Source organism: Centruroides sculpturatus, unplaced genomic scaffold (assembly GCF_000671375.1).
Source record: "Centruroides sculpturatus isolate CEXI.00-Female unplaced genomic scaffold, Cexi_2.0 scaffold1503, whole genome shotgun sequence".
Lineage (NCBI taxonomy): Eukaryota > Metazoa > Arthropoda > Arachnida > Scorpiones > Buthidae > Centruroides > Centruroides sculpturatus.
Genome location: NW_019385697.1, coordinates 47,823 through 68,888, shown reverse-complemented (window position 1 = coordinate 68,888; position 21,066 = coordinate 47,823). Strand labels below are relative to the sequence as shown.

Here is a 21,066-nt window from a genome sequence, read left to right as displayed (position 1 = left end):
TTAATTATCTAGATATAACAATAGAGAGAAAAAGTGATAAATTAATTTATAAAAAATATGTGAAATCTATACAAATACCAAAAACAATTAATTATAAATCTATTACACCTATAAGTATGAAATATAATATATTTAAAATGTATATAAATAAAATAAGACAACGAACTAGTGAAATTAAAACTCAAGAGAAAGAAGAAGAAGAAATAATAAAAATGTTTATGTTAAATGATTATCCAAAAAGTCTATTGAATAAATGGTTAAAAAATTGGAAATAGATAAACAATCAAGTTTAATAGATAAAAAGAAAAGTTTTGTTAAAATAAGGTATATCCCTAAGATATTTGAAAGAATTAAGAAAATATTAAATAATAGAATCAATCTAATACCGGAAAAAGTACATACAACAATAAACCATTTATGTTATAGAAATCATGAAAATTACGATATATTAGAAGAAAAAGGAGTTGTATATTCATTTAATTGTAGTTGTAAACCAGAAAAAATATATATAGGAGAAACGAAAAGGAAACTAAAAATAAGAATAAATGAACAAATCTGAGCAATCAAGAGAAATTATGCAAATTCAGTAGTCGCAGAGCATTGTAATAATACAGGTTGTGAAATAGTATTGAATTCCGTAAAAATAAAGAAAAAAGAAAAGACAACTTTATGAACATATTTATATAATCAGACAAAATAATAGAATAAACAGCAATAATGGTAGAGAAATCCACCAATCATGGCTAAGTTTCATAGATAAAGGGGTGTGTCCAAAAGATAAAAAGAACGATGGAAAGAAATGGAAACGAGGTGTGAGGCAAACAGAAAGAGAACAAATGTAAGTTGTAATAACAGAAAGCAAATATATAAAATTAAGATAATGTTAATAGAATTTGGTTTAATACAGGTTTAAAATAATAGTAATTGTGATCTTGTTGATAAAACTTGAATATCCAGTGGAGCAAAAAATTAAGGAAAACTGGAAAATTGTAAGAATTTTATTGAATATTTTTGTCGGAAAATTTTAAAATGTAAATTTTAATAAAAATTTTTTATTGTTTATAGAACATATATAAATACATGCTGAGGAGGGACGAATATGTCCGAAACGCAAAATTGTGTATGTGTCCAGGTATACGAAATAAAATAAAAATTGTTTTCTGTTAATCTTTGTAATATTATCTGTATAACCAGTATAATAAGTCTTGATAATAGAAGATATGAATTTATAGTCGAAAATTTACATGGCAACTCATTTCTACACATCAAACATTATCTTCGGAATTTGTTCTAGAATATGCAAATAAAGTGGACTGGGATGCAATATCTTGATTTCAAAATTTAGATAATGACTTTATTAGGAAAAATGCCCTAAAATTAAATTTATAATCACTTATAAGATGTCAAAATATATCGGAACAATTACTCGAAGACTTAGATCGATTAAATGTATTAGACCGGAAAATAGTTGTTAAATATCAAGAATTATCCGAAGATTTTATTATAAAACATAAAAATAAAATTGATTGGTGTGATGTTATTTTAAAGAAAAGGTTCTCCGATGAATTTATTGAAAATAATTATAAAAATTTAGTTTCATAGTTAGCTAGAATTTGTAATAAATGATATTGATTAAATTTTTTCATATATAAATGAAGACTGAATGAACTAAATGCTATTGGTAGACTTTAAAATACTCCCATAAGAAAGTTATGCGAACTACAAACTGATAACGAATATCCAGTTCTTAATGTTAAATCAGTATCCACTTGCTACTATGATAAAAAAAATTAGTAGTTCTCATGGACACCAAGTGGAAGGAATTTCAAGTTTATCTGCCAGATCTATTCAATAAAAAATAATGGATAAGGATATTAAAGTATTAAATAATATGGGAAATTAAAAATTTGTATGCAGAGGTATGAAATATTGTGAGAATGCAAATAAAGCACATATTGTTGAGTTTGTTAATTAATACAGCAGGAGGCTAGAAGGATATTGAGGCTGCTGATTTTTTTTATTTTTGCTTGATTTTCCACGATTTTGAAATTTTCTAATTTTGAGTCATTTACATTTTGGAACGTGCACATTTTACTGAGCTAAAATTGGTATATATATACTACTGCCAACATTGGTAATAATTAATATAATCAAATTGTTTTTTTTCCTTGTTCTTCTTACATAAATGTAACTTACACGAGAAAATTATATTTTTCTTTCACTTCTGACTTTTGGATATTATATAACTTTAATTCTTTTAATCATTATTGGTTTAATGTTTTAAAATTTGTTGAAGCTAAAAAGATAAAAATAAATCGGTTTGCAGAGAAAAATACTTTTACTGTATTTACATTACTAACGAGCTCCCCAAATGCATTTCACCTATGAAAGGGGACTAATCAGTATACAGTTCATGCTCCAACAATCAACTCATTAATAAAAGCCACTTACATAGTTTACAAAAAATTCCCAGCATTTCACTGTTAACATTTCTGTATTTAAATTTACATTATTGTTCTGCATAATTATAGTGAAGTGTTCTTTTACCTTCTGCTTTACACTGTTTTTTTTCTCTAAAAATAATTTTTAATTTATTAGTATTAATCTGGCAATTATTACTATTAGTGTTGGAAGACAGGAGAATTACTAATTTTTAAACTTATAGCAGCCAGTCTAATTTTCAATCTTCGTTTCATTTCACCAGTATAAAAACTAGACTTGTTACATGTGTGTTCTATCTGATAAACAAAACCTTCTTCCTCTAATAAATCCTTTTTGGCACTTCTTATAATCATCATATTTAATAACCTGTTCTCTAAAAATGGAGCCAATCTATTGTGTTTTGATAGATAATAAGTACAAATCTTGCAAACCTGCTGTAGTCGTGACAGATTTATTGTCAGCATCAAATGGATCTCAGGAAATTTTTTTAAAAAGGTAAGTTACATTCTCATGATTCATCTTTCTGATAACCTACGTTTACTCTATTTTTATTCCATGATCTCCATACCTAAATAAACTAGAAGTGAATTTTGTGTCATTTTTTTAGGAACTACTGCTCAAGAGAAAAAAAAGATATAGACAGTAGCAATGATTTTTTTATGATCTGGCCCTTTCCTAAAAAAGTTTGCTGACACCTGCCTTATTATGGTGATAGTGAATTAACAATGCTCACAGTACAATTTACATTGGGGGAAATCCTCTCAACTGCTGAAATAAGCTGCAACTTCTAAAATGATCCTCTAAAATAGGGTGATCAGACGTTCTGATTTCTGGGAACTGTCCTTGGTTTTGTCTCTTTTTAATATTTAATTCTAGAATCAATTTTTAAATATAGCAATTTAGGGGTGTGTCACGACTGCAGAAGCTGCTGGTGCATTTTCCTTCAGACCTTAACAATGTGAAGGAAGTTTTTGTATTGAAGTTTTTCAAATGTTTTTTATTGGGAAAACATGATAGTATTAAAATTAATTTGATAATTACTTATTTCTGGACTGAAATCTAACCCTTACAAAGATCCCTGATAGAACTCAGATGACCCTATTGAGTCAAAGTAAGTCAAGCAACAGAAAAATCAACTTCACAACCTTAACAACACAAAAGAAAACATACAAAACATGGAATTACAAATGGAAAAGGAACTTGTGCACTTCAAAATAAAATTACATTAATTTGATTGGATTCTGTAATTAATATCCTAACAAGATATATGGAATTTTATGAAACACACTGAATCTAGATTCAGTACTTTTAGAAGATATCCTAGACATAACTCAATTAACTAATACAATAAAATATGCAAATTTCAGCCAATTTCTTAGAGTTTGTCATTCGATGAAAGAAGTGAATAAAGATTATTCCTTGATGATAATTTTATAACGAAATTCCCAAAGGGTTCTCGTACCTGACGAAATAATCTTTTTCCTCTCAACATAGGAATAAAAAAACAAAATTGTCAGCTTAAACTTCCTAATATATTTTTTTATCTTGACCTAATATCAAACCAATTAGGAAATGTGGTAAATTTTTTATCAATTCCATCAATACAGAATTTTACAACTTTTAAAGTCCAATAAATATCGTGAATAATCAAATGTTAGCAGTGATAAACTGAAATTTCCAGGGATTAAAGAATAAAATTTCATCAAATGACCTATTTCAGCTTAAACTTGAAGTAGATATTATTGAATAGCAGAAACATAGATTAAATACATTCAAAGACTACTTAATTGAAAATGTTCCTGCTAGAACATCAACTGTACCAGACCAGCCTAGTGGAGAAATATGATTATTATTAAAAATTCTTCAAATAAAAAATACTCAAATGATTAAACCTAATTTTACTAATTTAAGAAATGAATTAATGATTGTGGCTGTTGCCTATATTCTACCAAATAAGACAGACATACTAAAAGAATTTTTTAAATCACTTGAACTTTGGCAACATATTACACCATTAATTCTGCTTTTGGGAGATTTTAATTCTCATATTGCTGAAATAAACAACGAAAGACTCTCGGTACTATGGTCCAATAACTTAATTTTAAATACTCAACTTTCAAAGGATAAATATAGCAATAAATTAGGTGCAAGTACGATAAATATATTAATAGATTTAAAAATATACACATGCAGTGGTTGTATAATATCCGACCACCCTGCTAAATTTACTTGTGTAGAGTATAAAGGAAGTTCTACAATTGATTTTACTCTTTTTTCTGATTTTTTTTTGGATTTATGTGCAGACTTCAAAATATTAAATTATGATGCATCAGACCATTTTCCCTCCATTGCTAAATTTTTCACAAAACAAAAAACAAAGATAGACAAATTCAATAATTATCTAAAAAAATTTATAATTTATCAAGATATCAAGAAGAGAGCGAAAATAAATTTAATTGTATTCCTGACATTACTGAAATTCTATTGAAACTTACAGGTTCATTGAACAATTAATGAAAGAATATACATTAGATCCACCTATAAAATGGGTTCATATAGTTCGGATTCCTATATGACGGCGAAAAAATAGCGACCGTATTTGTATAAACACGCTAAAAGAGACTCGTATAATTCGGTAAAACGTCATTGCCGACTCGTGTCGCGATAGGATTGGTCGAATCTAGACCAATAGCGGATATTGTACAAACCGTTGGGTTTAAACGAGCAGCGGACCTACTAAAAACCATTTATTATTTAATGGCCATAAAAATTATATTTATATTAATGATGTCTCCAAAGTTCAGCAAATTTTTCGCAGAAAATTAATTTATCAGGAAGCACACGCCCACCATTTAATGAGCGTTCCACAACAAAAATAAGCTTAAGCAATGGCGTCGTCAAATGGTGCATGCTCAGTAAGTAATCCTATAATTTTTTGTTTATAGCATAGTTTATATGGATTCTTCCCAAAAAATTATACAGTTGACCCCCCTGTAACACGGTAGATACGTTCTGATCTTTATGAAATTCATTTTCTACGAGTCCTTAAATATAGGAGCCAATCACAGCCCGGCACGTATGCAGTTTACGGACAATGGCTGTTTGAACAGTTTTCTTCCATAAAATGAATCGATTCTAGACTAATTTGACTCAACATTTCCAAAATACATATAATTTTTTGGAAATAACCCACATAAACTATGCTATAAACAAAAAATTGTAGGATTACTTACCGAGCATGCACCGTTCAACGACGCCGCTGCTTAAGCTTGTTTTCATCATGGAGCTTGCGTGCTTCCTGATAAATTATTTTTCTGCAAAAAATTTGCTGAACTTTGGAGACATCATTAATATAAATATAATTTTTATGGCCGTTAAATAATAAATGGTTTTTAGTAGGTCCGCTGCTTGTTTAAACTTAATGGTTTGTACAATATCTGCCATTGGTCTAGATTCGACCAATCCTGTTGCGACATGAGTCAGCGATGACATTTTACCGTATTATACGAGTCTCTTTTAGCGTGTTTATACGAATATGGCCGCAATTTTTTTGCCGTCATATAGGAATCCGAACTATATGAACCCATTTTATAGGTGGGTCTACTGTACGTGTTTTGGAAATGTTGAGTCAAATTAGTCTAGAATCGATTAATTTTATGGAAGAAAACCTTTCAAACAGCCGTAGTCCGTAAACTGCACATGTGCCGGGCTTTGATTGGCTCATGCATTTAAGGATTCCTACAACGTGAAATTCTTATAAAGTGGAACGTATCTACCGCATTGTAGGGGAGGTCAACTGTATACATATTAAAAATGTGAAAAAACAACCTGTTCAATTCAGAAAAACCTTAGTTTGGTTTTGATTGCTAAAAATGAAATTATTAAAACAAAAAAATTCAAATAATCAAAACATCTTTAACTGTAAAAAAACTAAACAATTTTATAACAATTTACTTAAAGTGGAACAGAAAATAATTGTAAATTTGGAAACTAGTCTAATAAATGAAAAAGGGAAAAGTAAACATTTCTGGTCAACAGTTTGAAAATTCCAGATCAATATTGACTCCAGCAACAACAACTCCAAAAATAGATAAAATTTCTATGGACAGTTTCCAAAAATTCCTTCTATGCAATTATCTTCAGCTATAAGATCACTTCATAATGAATACTTAGATTCAAAATTTACAATGGAAGAACTAAATAACTCAATTAATACAATGCACAGTAATTCATCACCAAGAAGTGATTATATCCTGATTATATTTCTCAAATAACTATCAAACTCAGCAAGGTCTAAGTTACTTGGTTTATTTAATTTAATAAAATGTACAATATATCCTCTTATATCCTGCTTTGTGGAATTACATTTGATATTCAAAAAGGGAAATAAACTTCTTCCTAATAATTACCAACCAATAGCTTTTCTACCCACCTTAAGAAAATGTTTTATGGCAATCTTAGCCAAAAAAATTTCATTATGCATATGTAAGAAAAAGAGATTCCCCTCTTTATCCGGCGAACTCGGCTGACCCCCGGTCTTATAAGGCAGCCGTTTTCTGCGCAATAATCAAGAGATCATACTTGCGTTTTACTGAGCCATCCGATACCAACAAGGAGCTAGGGCTACTTATACATATTGCATTCGTGCATGGGTACAATTGCTCATTAATTTAATCAACACTCTAGCTTCCACACATCTAGCTAGGTCATCCAACACCAGTACAAGCATTAACAAAACAAAGGGTAATCCTAACTGAACTGTGAACCGTCCCTACATCAAATTTACAAGAAGATTGCCAAAGATTTAAATGTGTAACTTATAAGAGAAAACCCAATATTTTCCACCTTCTTTCTAATGCTAAAGGCAGCACAGATGATAATGCAAGAGCACCAGGGATTTACCGTATCCAATTACAAGATTAACTGTTTAACAGGAGACTGACATACATTAGATCCACATACAGAACTCTTCAAGTTATGCAATCACAAATACGACGTGGCAAGGGAAAATAATAATACTGCTCTGGCCCATTATTCCACCATTATTGGGACAAGGCTACCCTGATACAGAATCTTTGACCAATGTGACATAAGATTGTTGGAGGCCTTAGAAATCTACAGACAATCTACAGAGCCGACAAGAATGGAACATGCATCAACACCAATTGCATTCCAATACCACACGCCTGGAATTATTATTTAGACTCACAAAACGCTATATATCACAGCCTCTGCTTGAACATGTTTAAAATTTTTTAAAAATTAGAATGCGGCTGTATTCGATCTATAGAATGGTTTTTCATATTCGTTTCCTGACGAGAGTCGATAAATTGTGACCAAAAATGTTTGAACAGTAAATATATGTTTGTTTGTTTGTTTGCTGTAAATTTGTGTTTAGGTGTTATTCTGTTTAAGAAACAGAGGTACAGAATCTGCAATATTTTTGCTATCAGGAATTCAACTCCACTTGTCCAAAAAACAAACTATTTATAGCTTTCATAGATATTGAAAAAGCTTTTGATGAAGTCTACGTAGAACTTTTGGTTCAAAATTTGACACACATACAAACAGGCAAAAAATTTTCCCCATACAGTGCTTAAATTATTTTCAGATTATATGTTGTTTCCTTGAATGATACTAAATTATCTCTTGGAGTTCTACAGGACAATCCACTTTCTCCATATCTGTTTCATTTTTATTTGACTGGGATTGACCAACTCTTTACAAACGCCACTGTTGGCTTTGAAATTGCAAATGGACCTTTTCATATATAATTTGCAGATGATTTTAGTTATTATGGCACTGACTAAAATTTCTCTGCAAAGGAAAATCAATTAACTTAATATCAATTTACCCAAATAAAACAATGATAATGATTTTTAGACATAATAATAAAATCTGTGGAGAAGAAACTATATTGTATTTAGATAAATAAATTTGACATGGAATGAATTACTAATTTATACTAACTCTTCTTCAATATCACTAATATAAAAGCTGGGTGTGTGTTTGTGTGTGTGTAAATATTCCTTAAAATTCCTGCAATTTTTGTCCAATCCAGATGAAGTTTTGGTTATATTCATTTTATGCTCTGACGAAAAAAATAAGGCTACCTGTTTTAAGAAAATATTAGCTATAGAATAAATGTTTTATCGATTTGGGATTGGTGATCACACTTACATTACAGTGACGTAAGTGACCACGTGACATTCTTGCTCGACCAGGGAATTTCCCTTAACTTGCATTTTTAAATATTTTGGTAAGTGGCATATTTTAAATCTATTTCATTAAATTTCAAATTTAAACATTAAAAAAGATGGCCTCATCATGTCACTTCTATAACAAATTTTTTTAATTAAATGTCACGTGACGTTTTATTATTCAATTGGAAGTAACGATCTAACGAGTCCATTATTTAGAAAGTGTTATCACTCATCTAACTTGTATGTACTGAACATTAATTATCTGTTTTATCAACAGGGAATTAAGAATTGGTTTTATCAATGGCTGCAGAAACATAATCACAATGTCAATCATCAAAAAAATATTAAGGTGTCTATTACTAAAGGAAAACATCAAGGAAATCTTTTAAAAGACAATAGAGTTTACTCAAAATGTAGTTTATATTTATTATCAAAGGCTTAAATAATATGCTTTGTGCTGTGTGTGTGTGTGTGTGTGTGAATTCTCTACAACTGCTACTTTTTTTGCTCCAATTCAGGTGAAATTTTTGTTTTGTTGCACTTTATGTTACAACAGATAGTATGAACTATTTAATTTGAAGAAATATTAACAACTCTTGAGTTTCTTCAAATCTCTTCAATCTCTACTTTCTCATAAAAAGTATTCTGTCATGCTCCACGGGGAAATTTTTAGTTATACGTACCGAAAGACGGAAGTTTACTCAAATACAAGTTATTTGGAATTGCTGTATTATATAAGCTAAGTTCAACTCAAGACTTTAGAGAAAACCTAAATAAACTCTCAAAGGAGGCATTGTACAACTTGTACAACTTTGTAATTAAAATTGTGAAGGAAGATGTAACTACCAAATAATACATAAAATCTAAGGACTTGTAAGAAAATAATTACTGATGTAAATTTTCAATTTATTGTTCTAAAATGTATATTTTTCTTTTTGATGATTGTAAGTACTTAGTCCCTGAGTAACAGGGCTCTTACCCTTAATACTAATAGATATTAATAGAATGATAATGAATAATAAATATAGCAATTTTATTAAAATACTAATATAAAAGCACCAATTTATAGATAAAGAAATAAAAAAAAATCACCAAAGTCAAGCCAGTTTTAGACCCATTTTTCACTATCTCTGAAATGTGTCTTGTTGGATTGTAATCGTTGGTTATGGTCAGCCTGTCTGAAAACATTTGTATGTTCTTTTCTAAATGAGACTTAACAAATTTATATTTATTTTATTTTGTTTGTAAAAAAGATATTATACAATTTTCATTCTGCTGTAAATATAACTTATTTCAGCTAGAAAATAATAATAATTTTTTAAACAACTAAAAGTAAATGATTTCCAAATACATTTTACTACAGTTTCATATATATTATTAGTAAAATTTTGAATTATGGTATATTTATTGATTATGGCATTATAATAATATGAATATTTACCCTGATACAACTAAACAATAATTTAGAACAAGACTTGTTTTCTGTTACAATACCTTTAGGCAAGACCTGCAGTTATTTAGAGGCTTACTTCATAAAGAGAAACAAGAAAAATTATACAGTAGAGTCCTGAAAACTCGGCCTAATGTGGACCGAAGGGTGGCCGAGTTTGTAAAAATGCCAGGTTATCGGGAATGGGGTTAAAAAAGAATAAGAAAGTGTTTCCCCAGAAAATACTGTACTGTACGTGTATGTATTGTTTGCTTGAGAATACAACAGTGAATAAACTGCCCAAATACTCTTAAAGTAAAAGTACATACAGTACTTTCTGAAGACATAGAGCCTTTACTACATGAAAATGAAAATTAATGAATACACTGTGTACAGCAATTTACTTGATAAGACAGACCTCAGAAAAATACTTTATGAGGCATAAAGCTGTCTATAATGAAAATTAACTAGGAATTTTTTCGCCCTGCCAGGATATGACCCAGTTATCCGGACTGCCGGGTTATCGAGTGCCGAGTTATCGGGACTCTACTGTAGTAGTATTGGAAAACTTAATAAAGCAATAATATGAAAAACACAAATGTAATTTCTTTTGTAGTCATTCAGTTTCTATTATATTGTCACTATCTTTGTAAAAATTAATTAATTACACTATGAAAAACTAATGTATGTGTTTTTAATCTCGCTTTTAAAAATTCATGTGCTTAGGTTTATTTTAGGCCAATTTATTAATAAATTCTTAGTAATAAAGAACAACTTTGTTTTGTAAGTTAAATAACATCAATTAAACCATTTTTTCCCCTTTTGGGCTCAAGGCAATAAGCTATACATCAATCAAAGCCGAATATTATCGGGCTAGAAATGGCTATAATACTAATAAATATTATNTATATATATATAAATATAAATATAGTCATAACTATTAATATATAATAAAAACAATTATACAAGATGTTCATAAGTCTGGAATCATAACAGCTATGTTGATCTTTGTTTATTCTTTTGCAAAGCACTGAATAAGGAGGAACATGCTCAAGTTATTTTTGATTATCAGCCTGAAGTTGCCAAAGAGTTTAACAGGTATTTATACTTCCCACCAATCACACAAGGTATGAATACAGCCTATTAAACTTTTTAACAACTTCATGTCAACTGTAAGTTCCACTACCAAAACAACTTGAATTTATTTCTCCATATTTGGTACTGTGCTTTACCTGTAAAAGAATAAAAATCAACATAACTCCTGTGATTCGACTTATGGGATACCCTAATATATATATATATGTATATGTATATCTATATGCATAAAAAATATAAATATAAATAAAGGAAACATATTTTTATGTATTATGTTATTATTTTTATACACATGCAAAGCTCTAATTGTTTTTATGTTAAAATTACTCTTATTATTTTAAGAATTTCATGATACTTATTAATAATTGAATTTTTTTAGAGCTATGGATTATGAAAGTGTTGAAATTATGAGCAGGCAGCTGGGTCGCAGAATTGTAGCAGAGATAATTGAACGATGTAAACAACATAATGAAGATGTCACTGAAGAACTAGCATTTTTTATAGTAATTTATAAGATATTAGTTAAAAGTTTAAAATTGCCAATTACAAGTTTAAAATTTAAAAGTTTAAAGTTGCCAATTACGCTACCAGGACCTCTGGTCCGACCTCCTCTTCCAGTATAAATTTGTCTTATTGAATGTTGTCTTATAAATTATTAATATTATAACCGTTTCTAGCCTGATGATATTTGGCATTGATTGGTCTGTAGCTTTATAAAATTTTTCATTGATGCAAACAGTTTCTTTTTGATATAAAAATGTATAAAACAGAAAATATTACGCTACCAGGACCTCTGGTCCGACCTCCTCTTCCAGTATAAATTTGTCTTATTGAATGTTGTCTTAAATATTATTAATATTATAACCGTTTCTAGCCCGATAATATTCGGCTTTGATTGATGTATAGCTTTAAACGTATCGGGTGTAGTAAGAATGTTTGGATTCGTGCCTTGGTGTATATAAATAATCACTCAGCATAATGGTTTACCTGCCACTGGATTAAAGAAGTGACTCCATCGTAATAATAAAAATTTTTAAAATGCTAAACATGGGAAGAATAATTTAACAGTGGAGTTAACCAACAACTTAATTTTTATATACTGGTTCTATTTGAATAATAACCCTCCTCAAATAGCAGCAGCATCTACTATTCAAATATTTCTGAAAACATAGAGAAACAATGCAAAATTAGTAATTACCATAAATTGTAATAGCTATCTACTGTACCATATTTATTTAACAAACAAAGTTTAATAGAAAATATGATAAGTAAAGTATACAATATAACATTTTCGCTATAACTAAGGACATTTATATACAACTAGCAGACCCCGCCACACATTGTTGTGGCTCAAAATGTATCTATTATAAATTTATAACACTTCCCCCGTGGGGGGAAATTTTTCGAAAAATTTCTTCTTAGTGTACATTCTGTTGACGTACCCTATTAAAACGCAAAAAACCACATTTAAAATAGTATAAATAGAAGCAGAGTTCTTTACGGTAAGCCTTAATCCTAACCATCTCCCTTCAGTGGGGGGAATTTCGACACGTATATTATATAAAAACATGTGCGTATTCAAATGCAGCGTTGTGTCAAAATTTCAAAGGAATCAGTAGGAACATACGAACATTACATTTTTATTTATATAAATAGATAGAAGATGATCCGCTTTAGTTCATTTTTACAGAAAAGCATAATGCTTCGCAGAAAAGCAAACTTAGGGCGTCGTACTCGTAGCACCATCTGTTGGACATAAAAGCCTTAACCTAGATTATATATTTTAATTTATATAAATGTTTAACGGAATAATATACAGCCTATGTCCACCCCGAGGTTCCATTCTAAATATTGGTGAAAGAATTTTTGAAATCAGATGAGTAGTTTCGGAAATTACCTGCTGCAAACAAACTTACATACAAACATTACCTCTTTATAATATTAGTATAGATTTAGCAAAGTCCTCTTCGTGCACAAACTGTGGATATTAGAATAAATAAATGAATCTTCAGCTTGTGCATTGTACACGAAATAAAGTTGTTTTTATCTTTTCAATTCTTAAATAGTTGTTTAAGAAAAAATAATTATTGTTTACATAGTTTAATAACAGGATTCTACATTTTCAACAAAATGTTTAGTGGATTACAAACTGTTAATTTGTAAGTAAATAAAATAATGCCCAAGTATTTAACGGAACAAAACATTTATATGTAAACTTTTGGTTCTAATTTAAATTTTTACGATAGAATATCAGAGTTTGAAAACATTGGATTCTGAAATATTCTGTCAGAACTGGAATTCATTCTAAGGACATCTGATTATCAACCAGAAAGACTTGCAAATGTTTATGGCAAACGAAAGTCTTCATTTATAAGTTTAAATGACATTTATGTATATTGGGTGCACACTTTTCCCATAAATTTAATGAAATAAAAATAAATTATATTAATTTTACACTTCCGTTTACTTCAACCTAGTTACTTCCAACTTTATTGCATTCTTTATAATTTTGAATCGTCTAAATAAGTTATTGTTAAATTCGGGCGGAACGGTGGCCAAATAAACACCATCTGACACAGACGGCCGACCCCGGATTTGCATCTGGTCACGTGTTCTGCTTAACTGCAATATAAATTAAATCTAAATATTAAAAAATGGCAGTATAATGAATAATGTAGAAGACAAATGGTTTTTAATAAACATAAACACGGCAACTATACTCGACGAACGGGCTAAAATTTATGCTTTGAAACTAGAGGGGCAGAGATATTGGAGGGGTTGGTAAAAATGTGTCTCGTATCTTGTCAATATTATATTTTCATCGTCATCAAGTTATTAGCAAAAGGGAAAGATTTCCCTGTTACAGGGAGTGATGCATAAAAATGAAATTAATTAATGATTTTAGTTTACAAAAGTATTATACTGACAATAAAACAATCATAATTTAACAGAATGGTATAGTCATTTTGCCTTATATCTTATAGACATGAACAGATAAATATCCTATTACGATAGTTTTTACTTAAAGTTTTATAATGATTTTTATTTATTATTAATAACATTTACTTTACTTTGTTAAAGTCACAGAAAAAGTTTTAAAAAATTATTATAAATTTTATATATATATCCTTTTTATTGAGAAAGTTTAAATTTATTTTGAGTTCAAGAGGTGATCTACAGTTACAACTTTGTGTGAACAATATGAAATCGTATGAACATGTAAGTTCTTGACAGTTTTTTAGAAGGTGGAATGCCGAGAAATCTTCGAATTGACGTAAGCAGCAATGGGTATTTGAAAAGTTTATGTAGGTATTATTAACAAAAAGAGAATATTTGTTAAGGCATAGCTGGATTATTAGTCATTTCACGTTCAAATCAATTGGTTGCCACATGTATGGCTGAGAAGATGGAATTTCAAATAAGTTGATGTATGAGAGATGATAATTACTATGGTTTAAAGAGAGCTGATCTTTATTTATAGAATGAGATATGGCAGAGTTTAACAGAAGAGTATAACCGTATTTCCAATCCTGAATGATATCTTTAAATAATAGTTCTGATATGCCAAATGAGTTCAAAATTTTATATAATTTGTATTGCCAAAGCTGTCTGTAATTTATGTTTATGTTTTTGCTCTGCTTGATTATTTCTTGATGTAGGAAAGTTATATTATTGTCACTTTTGAATTTGAGTCTATAATAAAATTTAATTATATGTTTTAATAGCAGGGGAAATAACCAGATACAATTTGTTTCATGTCAGAGAGCATAACCGGGAATTGTTCTTTCTAGATGGAATAATTTACATAGGAAATAGATATGAAAGGACTCGAGTTTATATAAATAATCCAGACTACAGATAGGGCTTGCATAGTAAATAATAGGATCGACTATAGAATTGTATAGTTTCATATGGATATTCAAATTAGAGGTTTTCGGGGTTGAGCATAGAAACAGAAGATTGTCGATAGCCTGTTGGGTGTCGTCTTTGATTAGAACGTGACTTTCGAAGCTCAAATCTCAAGAATCAACATCAGATAGTTTACTTCATTAACTGTTTGTAGTAGAGTATTATCATGGTATATTTTTATTACTTTTTGCAATAATAGCAAAATATCTGAAAAAGAAACCATGCTGGTTTTAGCTGGATTAGATTTATTACTAAATGAATTGATTTAAAATAAAGATTTAGCTGGTTAATTTTTCTTTGTAATGAGATTTTGGTGGGTGCTAGTATTACTAAATCATCTGCAAATAATATGTAGTGAAAGATTCTGTTGTTTATTTCAATGCCATCAGTTGAATTATGGAAAAGTTGGTCAATGCCTAGCAGATAGAAGTTAAATAAATATGGCGAAAGGGGATCACCTTGACGAACACCACAAGAAAGAGTTAGTGAGGGAGAAAGAATCTTGCCTTGTTTGATCTTTATGTTATAATTTGAGAAGAGCTTTATTATAGTAGTCGAGAATCGGGTACTTGCACCGCAGGCTTTTAAGTTATTTACTAGTAGTGGTATATAGATTGAATCAAAAGCTTTTTGTATATTGATGAAAGCAGCATATACTTTTCTGTTTTTTTTAATAGATGAAGTTGTATTATCATTAGTAATATGAATATTGCTGATTCAGTTACTTTATTTTTAGTACAAGCATATTGAAATTTGGCTTCCAGATTAGTATCTTTAGTCCATTGTTGAAATTTTTTGCCAGTATTGAGGTGAAGCATTTTCTTAAAGCTATTGGTCTATAATTATTAGGGGAAAGCTGATCACTCTTTTTATGGACCATGGTGAGGATAACTGTATTCCAAGAGTCTGGGTAAGAGATGGCTTTGTACACATTGTTAAAAAGATTTAACAGTTTTAACCTGGCTTTATTTGGAAGCATTTTTAGAAATTTGGTAAGAATTTTATAATTCCCTAGGGTTGAATTACTTTTTGTTTTCTGTATTGCTTCATTCAGTTCGTCGATGGTAAAATCAGAGTCTAAGTATTTGTTATAAGCATCAGTGTTTATTATTGGAAGTAAATTTGAATGAATTTTTGGGAATCTTTGATAGAAATTTTTCCAAGTATCAAAGTGTATGATTGGTGATTTTTCAGTTCGGTTTGATTTAAAACAGAATCTTATTGTAGATCAGAATAATTTACTGTCTTTACTGTTTTTTATTAAATTTGATTCACGTTTCCTGAAGTAGTTTTTCTTTTTTGTCTTGAATAAGTTGTAGGATTGTTTGGCTTTCTTGTAATTATCAAAGTTGGTATCATTAGAGTTTAGTCTGAAGATATTAGTTTAGATTGCTTTTCCATTTTCATTTTATGACAATCAAAATCATACCAGATTTGTCAAAATCTATTATGAAAGTTTCTTCTTTCATTATTATTATATATATATATATATATATATTCATTCATTATACACTCACTTCCAAAAGTTAAGCACAGAGCAGAAAATGTTCATGTTTGGAAAGCAATCTGCATTTGAGAGGTTGCAATTCACTGCAGAGGTAGGTGGAAGTATGCAAATATGTTATGTTACTATCAATCATGATTACGTGTCGCGAAATATGCAAAACACACAGTCGTATAAGAAGCCAGCCTTCTGAAGTGGGAGAGGAGTTGCATGTAAGTGCCGAGAAAAAGTGTGGAGAACTGTCGTACAATTAGTGTGCATGACTGATGTGTTTCTATGACTTCCAGAGGACGAATGACAGACAGTGAGCACTGGCTGTGTATGGGACGCCTTGAAACAGGACAATCAATCACAGATGTTGCTCTTTTCTTCGGTGTTCATCATTCTGTCATTTCACGGTTATGGAAACAATTCCAAACAAGCCAAACAGTTGTCCGAAGACCTGTGGCTGGTTGCCCAAGAGTTACGATCCCTGCAGAAGATTGCTATATTGCTGTTGTAGCCAAGCGGAATCAAAGAGCAACCTCTACACGTATGACATTGATGATTGCTGCAGCTATTGGTAAAACGATATCTGCTACTACTGTGCGCCGAAGGCTACACATGAACGGACTGTATGCCCGGGTACCACGAGTTTGTGTTCCACTATCTGTCCAATTCAAAGGCACATGATTAAAGTGGTGTCGGCAACATGCGAATTGGACTGTGTCTGATTGAGGCAACGTTATGTTCACGGATGAGTCGCGATTTTCCCTGGAGCCAGATGACAAACGTGTAAGAGTATGGAGAGAAAAAGGCACACGCAACTGACCTCAGAACATTATCGAGCATCACGCATTCCGAGGTGGAAGTGTTATGGTATGGGCAGGCATTTCGTTGGGATATTGCACCGACCTGCACATCTATCGAAGGGGTTCTGTAACTGCTGTCCGGTATCGGGATGAAGTCCTCAAACCTATTGTGAAATTGTATGCTGCAGCAGTTGGTCCTGCTTTTGTTTTAATGGATGATAACACATGACCCCCTAGAGCTGCCTTCGTTGACGACTACCTCGAGAGAGAGGGAATCGCGGGTATGGATTGGCCGGTGTATTTGCCAGCCCTCAATCCCATTGAGAATCTTTGGGATGCCCTCGGCCGTGCTGTGTGTGCACGTTTCCCACCCCCTGACACTCTCACAGAGTTGCAAACTACTCTACAGGAGGAATGGAACTTATTTGACTCTGGAGTGGTTGATCACCTCATGGAAAGCATGGTTACATGCTGTAAACTTTGTGTAAAGATAAGGGGTGACCATTTACCCTATTAATGTGGGTTTTGTTTGTTTGTTTTGCATTTAAACATCATTTTATTAATGATTCCAATATGATTTCATCTTATGCTTTAGGAAAATTCAATATTGTTTTCATTTTTCTATGTAATTCTTTGTGTTGTTTCATGCATAAACATGCTACTGTCCTGCCACATTTTGTGTCAATCACAGATGTATTTGTCGATTTTTTTGCAGTTTATTGCTCCGTGCTTAACTTTTGGCAGTGAGTGTATTTGACATTAATTTATAAATTTCTTCACTATTGTTTTCTGTTATTACTGGAATGTCAGTAAATCCATCTTCAATTTCTATTGAGTATCTTGAGGTTTTGTACTTTATTGTTTGACATAAATAAAATAAAATAAGCCTTTAACTATCCAGCAATAAATAATGTTTAATAAAAAACGTTTTCAACCGTTTTTAAACGGCCATCTTCAGTTGAACCAATATTAAAAAAGAATACTAAAAAAGAACACATGAAATACAAATTAAACAGAAACCAAAATGCACATGCGTACTTCATCGGACTTGCGTCTTCTGAAAATCTATAAATAACTTGCAAATAACATAAAAAATAATAAAGCCGCCAAAAAGGGGGAGGGAGAATATACGTTGATTACAAGGTGTTAATCTGCGTTATTGTAAAAGGATTTCCAGGCATAAGATAACCCTTCCGCATCTCTATGGTTAATGCATCCCTTATTTATGTGTGCCTTGTGTATCTCTATCTTTTCAAGGTGTTTCAATGCCTGTCTGGAATTCGCGGCTCTAATGACCGAGGCTTGATCCCAATATACCTCGACCTCTTGCTGTTTGGCAAATGCTGTGAGCACTGTGGCATCTATGTTCTTACTCACAGAGTATTTATGTTCTTTTAATCTTTGTTTTAACTGCCACATAGTAGCACCCACATAAACAAGGTCTGAGTTGAACCGCTGATCCTTTATAGGTACAGAATAAACTCCTGGTAAATTATTTCACTTTTTCTTTCTCTTATCGTTTCTTAACATTCTGTAGAACGTTGGATTACGCCGATATACTATTTGTAGATTATTACTGTTTGCCACTCTCCTAATCATTTTGTTTAAAAAAGGAAAATAATTAAGAACTACTCTTCGTTCCTGGGTCATTTTTTGGGATGCTGCCGATTCTGATTCTGAAACTTCGTAATAAGCTCGTCCACCTCCCCTCTCCGATAACCTTGTTGCATTGCTGTCTTCCTAATGTAATCCAACTCTTTGTAAGTATCTTTATTATTTTTTATGTTATTTGCAAGTTATTTATAGATTTCCAGAAGACGCAAATCCGATGAAGTACGCATGCGCATTTCAGTTTCTGTTTAATTTGTATTTCATGTGTTCTTTTTTAGTATTCTTTTTTAATATTGGTTCAACTGAAGATGGCCGTTTAAAAACGGTTGAAAACGTTTTTTTATTAATTATTTATTGCTGGATAGTTAAAGGCTTATTTTATTTTATTTATATTATTCACTCCAGTATAAGTTCTTGTTTTTATTATTTGACTTTTAATTGATAAGTTGTCTGATTTCTTAGGCAGAAATACTAAAAATTTTGCTATTGTAGGTAGGTAATCAGAGAAGTCAAAAGTAGTTATGGTGAAGTCCAGACGGCAATCTGCTCGAACTTTCATAGTAAGTCCGAGCAGATTGTATAATCGATAGTGGATTTTCCGGCATATGTTAAACAGGTGTATTCTGCAGGAATATCAGGTTTGATGCATCCATTTATTATATACATTTTAAGAACCATTATTATTTCTGTCAGTTTTTTACCCAGTCTATTAAGCTGTTTGTCTTTCGACTGACAAGTATTTTGTATTAAAGAATTAGGTCCATCATATCTATTGTTTCACCAATTCTTGAATTAAAACCTCCTAGTATAATAGAGTAATGAGTCATATGTTGCCAAATATTAATTAGTTTGGAGGTTTCATTTAGATTTGTTAAATCATCAGGAGGGATATAGACGAGCATTAAGGTCATTAATTTATTAGTTAAATCATCAGGAGGGATACAGACGAGCATTAAGGTCATTAATTTATTAGTTACATTTGTAAGAATAGGTTTGTCAATTGAAATAAGAAGCAGGACGTAGTTGTCAGATTTGTTTGTTTTACAAAAATTTTTTTTTATTAATATACGGAGACCACCACTCGGACGACCTGGACCTATTGGTTTATGTGCCATTACTGATTCAATTATAAATTTATCAAAAAAATTTGACTTATAAGTCAGTTCAGAGGTTATCCAAGTTTCTGCTATAGTGAAGATATTGGGTTCCAAACTTTCTGTTTGTAATCTAATAGTCATTTTGATATAAGCTCCCCATAATAAAAGAGATTCCATTTTTAAAATTTTACATAGATATCTTATTTCTCTTTCTGAATCCCAAAATATTAAAATTATCTTATGCAAAGACTTCAATATACATAACATCTCTTGGAATTCTAATGGCCCATATTATTCCTCCCTTGAACAATTTTTCCTTAATGAAATTTTCTATTTTTTCCAACTTAAACAGGTAATCCTTTTTCCATCTCATATTAATAACTTTCTTGATCTTGCTTTTACCTATAATTGTATTGTATCTATCAGTTACGCTCAGGGGTTCAAATCTGACCATAATGCAATATGTCTAGATGTCTTATTAAATACCAATAAACAGCAATCTGCCAAATACGTTAATATTCCAATTTGGGCCTCATTCAATGGAACGGAGGCATCAAAAATCCTTTGCTCCATTGACTGGACCTTCCTCAACTCGCCTATTTCTCCTCAGAAACTTACTGATAAAATTTACAACTTGTTTTCTGCCACAATTAAAAAATTATTACAATTCCATAAAATAAACTCTTCTGCCAATAGATGGTTTCCTCTACACTTAAAGAAATTATCCAATATGGTCAGAAAACAATGGAGCAAATGGAAACATTATGGTAACCCAAGTGACTTATACTTACATAGAATATTGCAACAATGTTATTACCAGGAACATCATATTGCTTTTCTAGAATATTTTAACAGAACTGTGTCTAACTTTGCCACTGATCCTCGTACCTTCTAGCATTTAATTCTCCTAACTTTAAAAAAAAAAAAAAAAAACCTTATCACAAAAACCTATTCCGGACGATAAAATATATGATATATTTAATAA

The 21,066-nt window shown here is 30.7% G+C and overlaps 1 long non-coding RNA gene across 2 annotated transcripts in view; it reads left to right on the top strand.

Moving 5' to 3' along the window:
* Positions 1-21,066, top strand: part of LOC111641295 — a 50,159-nt gene that overhangs the window by 14,612 nt on the left and 14,481 nt on the right. Inside the window, exon 3 of one of the 2 annotated variants that reach the window (XR_002759385.1) lies at positions 2,850-5,019. The exons of the other annotated variant lie outside the window; for it this stretch is intronic. This is a non-coding gene — a long non-coding RNA (uncharacterized LOC111641295). Of the gene's footprint in view, positions 1-2,849; positions 5,020-21,066 lie in introns of those variants that run through there. 2 annotated transcript variants of the gene reach the window in all.